Source organism: Penaeus vannamei, chromosome 10 (genome assembly GCF_042767895.1).
Source record: "Penaeus vannamei isolate JL-2024 chromosome 10, ASM4276789v1, whole genome shotgun sequence".
Lineage (NCBI taxonomy): Eukaryota > Metazoa > Arthropoda > Malacostraca > Decapoda > Penaeidae > Penaeus > Penaeus vannamei.
The window spans coordinates 27,464,196-27,471,695 of NC_091558.1; the positions used below are offsets into that span (position 1 = coordinate 27,464,196).

Here is a 7,500-nt window from a genome sequence, read left to right on the forward strand (position 1 = left end):
GGTGGAGGGAGGGAGAGGAGGAGAGGGGAAGGGAGAGAGGGAGGGAGAAGAGGAGAGGGGAAGGGAGAGACGGTAATGTAGAGGAGGAGAGGGGATGGGAGAGGCGGTAAAGGAGAGAGGGAGGGAAAGGAGTAGAAGGGAAGGGAGAGAGGGAGGGGAAAGGGGAAAGGGAGGGAGAGGAGGAGAGGGGAAGGGAGAGACGGTAAGGAGAGGAGGAGAAGGGAAGGGAGAGACGGTAAGGGAGAGGAGGAGAGGGGAAGGGAGAGACGGTAAGGGAGAGTAGAAGGGAAGGGAGAGACGGTAAGGGAGAGGAGGAGAGAAGAAGGGAGAGACGGTAAGGGAGAGAGGGAGGGAGAGGAGGAGAGGGGAAGGGAGAGAGGGAGGGAGAAGAGGAGAGGGGAAGGGAGAGACGGTAAGGGAGAGGAGGAGAAGGGAAGGGAGAGGAGGAGATAAGAAGGGAGAGACGGTAAGGGAGAGAGGGAGGGAGAGGAGGAGAAGGGAAGGGAGAGAGGGAGGGAGAAGAGGAGAGGGGAAGGGAGAGACGGTAAGGGAGAGGAGGAGAGGGGATGGGAGAGGCGGTAAAGGAGAGAGGGAGGGAAAGGAGTAGAGGGGAAGGGACAGAGGGAGGGGAAAGGGGAAAGGGAGGGAGAGGAGGAGAGGGGAAGGGAGAGACGGGAAGGGAGAGGAGGAGAAGGGAAGGGAGAGACGGTAAGGGAGAGGAGGAGAGGGGAAGGGAGAGACGGTAAGGGAGAGAGGGAGGGGAAGGGGGAGAGGGAGGGAGAAGAGGAGAGGGGAAGGGAGAGACGGTAAGGGAGAGAGGGAGGGGAAGGGAGAGACGGTAAGGGGGAAGAGGAGAGAAGAAGGGAGAGAGGGAGGGAGAGGAGGAGAGGGGAAGGGAGAGAGGGAGGGAGAAGAGGAGAGGGGAAGGGAGAGAGGGAGGGAGAGGAGGAGAGGGGAAGGGAGAGACGGTAAGGGAGAGGAGGAGAGAAGAAGGGAGAGATGGTAAGGGAGTGAGGGAGGGAGAGGAGGAGAGGGGAAGGGAGAAGACGAGAGGGGAAGGGAGAGACGGTAAGGGAGAGGAGGAGAAGGGAAGAGAGAGACGGTAAGGGAGAGAGGGAGGGAGAAGAGGAGAGGGGAAGGGAGAGACGGTAAGGGAGAGGAGGAGAAGGGAAGGGAGAGACGGTAAGGGAGAGGAGGAGATAAGAAGGGAGAGACGGTAAGGGAGAGAGGGAGGGAGAGGAGGAGAAGGGAAGGGAGAGAGGGAGGGAGAAGAGGAGAGGGGAAGGGAGAGACGGTAAGGGAGAGGAGGAGAGGGGATGGGAGAGGCGGTAAAGGAGAGAGGGAGGGAAAGGAGTAGAGGGGAAGGGAGAGAGGGAGGGGAAAGGGGAAAGGGAGGGAGAGGAGGAGAGGGGAAGGGAGAGACGGGAAGGGAGAGGAGGAGAAGGGAAGGGAGAGACGGTAAGGGAGAGGAGGAGAGGGGAAGGGAGAGACGGTAAGGGAGAGAGGGAGGGAGAGGAGGAGAGGGGAAGGGAGAGACGGTAAGGGAGAGAGGGAGGGAGAGGAGGAGAGGGGAAGGGAGAGACGGCAAGGGAGAGAGGGAGGGAGAGGAGGAGAGGGGAAGGGAGAGACGGTAAGGGAGAGAGGGAGGGAGAGGAGGAGAGGGGAAGGGAGAGACGGTAAGGGAGAGAGGGAGGGGAAGGGGGAGAGGGAGGGAGAAGAGGAGAGGGGAAGGGAGAGACGGTAAGGGAGAGAGGGAGGGGAAGGGGGAGAGGGGAAGGGAGAGACGGTAAGGGAGAGGAGGAGAGAAGAAGGGAGAGAGGGGAAGAGGGAGAGGAGGAGAGGGGAAGGGAGAGAGGAGGAGAGGGGAAGGGAGAGAGGAGGAGAGGGGAAGAGGGGAAGGGAGAGAGGGAGGGAGAAGAGGTGAGGGGAAGGGAGAGACGGTAAGGGAGAGGAGGAGAGAAGAAGGGAGAGATGGTAAGGGAGTGAGGGAGGGAGAGGAGGAGAGGGGAAGGGAGAAGAGGAGAGGGGAAGCGAGAGACGGTAAGGGAGAGGAGGAGAAGGGAAGGGAGGGACGGTAAGGGAGAGAGGGAGGGAGAAGAGGAGAGGAGAAGGGAGAGACGGTAAGGGAGAGGAGGAGAAGGGAAGGGAGAGAGGGTCAAGTGAGGGAGATTTAACGCGACTCACTAAAGAGAGAGATTAATTATCGAATATATATTCCCTTTAAGAAGTGTAACAAAAGGGCATGTTCTTCGTTCATTTCATATAAGACGGAGTTCTTTTTATTGCGTGCATGCGTGTGTGTTTGTGTATGTATGTCTGGATAAGTGTGCGTGTGTGTGTATGTGTGTGTGTGTGTGTGTGTGTGTGTGTGTGTGTGTGTGTGTGTGTGTGTGTGTGTGTGTGTGTGTAAGAGGTGAAAACATGTAATCTTTCCAACATTACATCTAGAGAAGAGATGGCAGCACTTACAAATCGTAGTTTTAAAACTGCACAGCTGGTATGTAAGTTGCCACGTGAAAAGACTCAATGCAATCGCAGGTTGAATGGCCGCCAAAGTTAAACATTCGTTGATGCATTTTTGAGCCGTGTGACACAATCGAAATTTTGGCGCCTTAGAAACAAAGGGGCGGAATTTCCCGACAACTTTAGAGCGTGAACAACTAGATAAATAGACGGATAGGTAAACGAATTCGCGTGAAACCCAAGTCGAGACAGTGAAATATGCCTTAATTTTTTTGTTATTGACATGAATTTCCCTGAACTCCTTCATCAACTCAGAGCGCTCCGTAATTACAGCCTTTGAAATAACAATTTAAAGAGTTTGGAAACAAGCAAAGCAATTTGCCGCGCCATGACAACACTCGCCCTCCGCCACCTCGCGCAAACCGCCGTGAAAACAATTGCAAACAGTTGTATCTCGAAACTGTCTGAGGACAACTGTCTAGCAACTTCTGCCTTCTTTCCCTAAGATGACGGAGGATGCTCACGGACAGATGTGACAGCTGGAAAGCGGAGAGGATTGTCAAGGAAACGAAGAGCGGGTTTTGTATGCGCGGCTTTGGGAAGCGAGCTTTTCTCTGGCGGAAGCATTTGAGGAAGGATTTTGGCTTCTTAACCAAATAAGATAACCAGAAGAGGTTCATATAATAAGAAATTTATCGCATGTCGTTTGTGCAACAAGCCTCGTTTAGATACGATTAATTTTCATCCCATTCAATGCTCGTATTTGTCAGCATTATTTCCTCGAGGCGACCGCGCCTTCCGAGAAATCAATCATCGCCCCACCGCCAGGAAATATGCAAATCGATACACGAGGTATTTTGTGAGCGAGAGAGAGGACTTGCCTCGTCACGTACTCAGTGCCTCTCCCTCTCCGCCTCCACCTCCCCAGCAGTCTTCCCCTTCTCCCACCCCGCCCTCTTCCCTTCCTCCCCAATTTTCGATCTCATCCATTCCCCAAAGATCTCCCTCAGTCTCTGCTTCCGCGAAAACATCTTAAAGCATTACCCGAAGAGGAACTAACTTAAATCTTGGCCTGGAGCGCGCAAACTTAGATTGGCCAATAACGCTAAGAGGAGGCCAGGAGAGAGGCTCCTCCTCCAGGTCAGTCCGCTTTTTGACAGTCGTTGGGAAGACAAAGGCAGCTGGGCGGTCGAGATCACTCGATGAAAGCAGCTTCTGTGAGGCAAGAAAGGGGAAAATGGTGCAAGAAAAGGGAAGGTGGTACAAGGGTTGGCTCAGGGTGAAGGAGAGCGGGAAGGTGGTCTTGGCAGGGATCCCGTGGGATTGTTGTTTGGTAATAGTTGGCAATGCTGTAGAAAATGGGATAGGCTTGGAACGTAGGATACTTTAAAGAGCAAAGGAAAAGTTGTAAGATCTCGTCCATCTCACTGAAATTCCTCCATCAAAGGAGATTCTCGAATAGCCTTTTCCTTCTGACACTTTCTCAGTTTGATGCGCCTCTCCATCACAGTAAGACCATTCCTCCAACACTGAATCTATCTGGATTCATTCTTTGTTGACTTTGGATAAGCAGTAAGAGTTGGGTTGAGAAATTGTGTGGTATTGTTAAAATTGCTGTAAGACGTTTTTAATTCGACAAGAGAAATAAAGCATACACCGAACTGACCAGAGGGTTGATCGGATGAAATAAGAATGAGAATTATGGCACTTTTTGGCAAAGGATAGAAGGACGTGCTTAGATCGTAGGATATCGTAAGATTAAATACCAAAGAGACCAAGTTAGACAACAGTTAGAGGCAGCGGGAGGTTTTCGCTATACCTTGACTCATCAGTTAGAACGTCAGAGAAGCGACAATATATCACAGAAATAATTCCAACAACAAACGAATCGAAGACTAAAGAATCGCAGTCAACCGTGAAAGGAGAATAAATCACTAGGAAGGGGAACAAGAACAAGAACGGCAGAGAAGCAAGACAAATGAAAGGAGAAGAGGCAGAGAAAGGGGAAAGGGGGAAGGAGAGGGGTAGGGAGAGAAAGAAAGAGGGGGATATACACATAGATATATGTATGTGTATATCTATCAATATATCTATCAATATGCATATACATATATATATATATATATATATATATATATATATATATATATATATATATATATATATATATATATACATACACACACACATAGTATACACACACACACACATAGTACACACACACACACACACACACACACATACACACACACACACACACACACACACACACACACACACACACACATACACACACACACACACACACACACACACACACACACACACACACACACACACACACACACACACACACACACACACATATATATGTATATGTATATATATATATATATATATATATATATATATATATATTTATATATTTATACATATATATGTATACATATATATATATATATATATATATATATATATATATATATATATATATATATATATATATATATATATATATATATATATATATATACATATATATATATATATATATATATATATATATATACATATATATATATATATATATATATATATATATATATATATATATATATACAGTATATATACGTATCTATCTACATATATATATATATATATATATATATATATATATATAGATAGATAGATAGATAGATAGATAGATAGATAGATAGATAGATAGATAGATAGATAGATAGATAGAGAGAGAGAGAGAGAGAGAGAGAGAGAGAGATAGAGAGAGAGAGAGAGAGAGAGAGAGAGAGAGAGAGAGAGAGAGAGAGAGAGACAGACAGACAGAGACAGAAAAACAAAAAATATATATATTGGAGAGTAGAATAAAATGAAATAGAGGGAAAGAGTAACGCAGAAGACAAAACGAAAAAAGAAAGACAACACAGAACGAAACCAGAGACAGTGTTGGAGAGGCGAATTCACAGTGGTGGAGAAACGCATCAGAAGGGGAGAGTGAGAGAAAGAGAAGACTAGCGAGAATCCCTTGTGGTGGAGGAACCTGAGCGAGGGAGGCAGACGTGCCAGTCAGACACAGACAGGGACTGAACAGACAATGTCATAAAGAACTACACAAGGAAGGGTCACAAAGTCGTTGTTTTTTTTAGAGCTTCTGATTCTTATCGACATAACCTTTGAGATGAAGTATGTTTACGCAATGTGGCACTGATAATTATCATCATTAATATTCTTATTGTTATTTTTGTTATCATTTTCAAAGCTATGATTATTATCTTTACCATTTGTATCATCATTATCATAATTATTATATTCAATGTAATATTCATCATTATTATTATTACTATTGTTGTTGTTGTTTTCTTGCTGCCCTTGTAATTGTTGTTATAATAATAATAATTATTATTATTATTATCATCATTATTACTATTATTATTATTATTATTATTATTATTATTATTATTATTATTATTATTATTATTATTATTATTATTATTATCATTATTATCATTATCATTATCAAAAAAAAAAAAAAAAAAAAAATATATATATATTATTATCATCATCATTATTATTATTATCATTATCATTATTATTACTATTATTATCATCATTATTATTACTATAACTTTCATTAATATTATTATTATTATCATTATTACGATCACTATTATCATTATTATCATTATCATTTTATCATCATAATCATTACTGTTATCATTATCATTATTATCATTATCATTATCATTTTATTATCATTATCATTACCGTTATCATTATTATTATCACTATCATTCTTATTTTCATTATCAATATCATTATCGTTATCATTATTATTATCATTATTATTATTATCATTATTACTATTACTATTATCATCATTATTATTATTATTATTATTATTATTATTATTATTATTATCATTATTATTATTATTATTACTATTATTATTATCATCATTATAGTTGTACCATTACTAATACTAATACTATCATCATTGTTATTTATTTAATTATCTAATTATTTATTATTATTATCATTATCATCATAATCATTACTTTTATTAACACTATTATCATCATTATTATTATAGATATTATTATGATTGTTATTATCATTATTTTTGTCATTATCATTATCATCATTATTGCTTTCTTTATTGTTATTATCATCATCCTCATCATCAACATTATATTCACTATTGATATCATTATTAGTGTTATTATCATTACTATTATTATCACCATTATCATTATTGCTGTTGTTGTTGTTATTAACATCATCGTCATTATCATTATTATCATTATTATTATTATTATCATTGCTATCAACACATTATCTTTATCATGAAAAGGTACGAATGAGAATGAATGTCGTCACAATACAAGATATGTATTGAACCGGTTTCGAATAAATCGTTGTCAGAAAAACATACTTCAGAGGAACTACAGAGCATATCAAACGTGAGCTAATGAATCATTTATATTATATGCATATTTTCACGAGCAACTCCAGTTCACCGTGGAGGAAGAAGAGGATCAGAAATTACCTTTCCTGGACACCGTGATCCATCGGGGTGACGATAGCCTACGTTTCTCTGTGTATAGAAAGCCTACTAATAAAGACTATTATAAGCATTACTACTTTTTGGCTTCTATATCAGAGCACTGGGGATTTGAAGCCCTGAATTTCTTGAAAATGAGGTTGCCTATGTAATTGAATCTTACATGAAACATCCCAGAGGCTTCCTGTTAAACCTCAGAAACAAGTCGGAGAACTTACAAGATCAGGCTCTGCACCCTCTACTAATTTTCTCATATTACCGCCTTAGGGCATTTCTGAGGCGATCAGCAGTACAGTGAAAATCGCTAGCTCCTTCGGAGATAAACACTTAATACGAGACATATTACGAGACAGAAAGAAGCCCGAAAACAACCCCGACAGTACTGTATACCATATAAAGTTTTCACGTGACATAACTGTAAGGCGTCCGACATATGGAGGCATTGGGTCTTGAAGCGCTTG

General features: G+C 42.1%; 1 protein-coding gene across 1 annotated transcript in view; it reads left to right on the forward strand.

The window, feature by feature from the left end:
- Positions 1–7,500, forward strand: part of LOC113809889 (dipeptidase 1) — a gene marked incomplete at its 5' end in the record, with an annotated part of 64,160 nt that overhangs the window by 736 nt on the left and 55,924 nt on the right.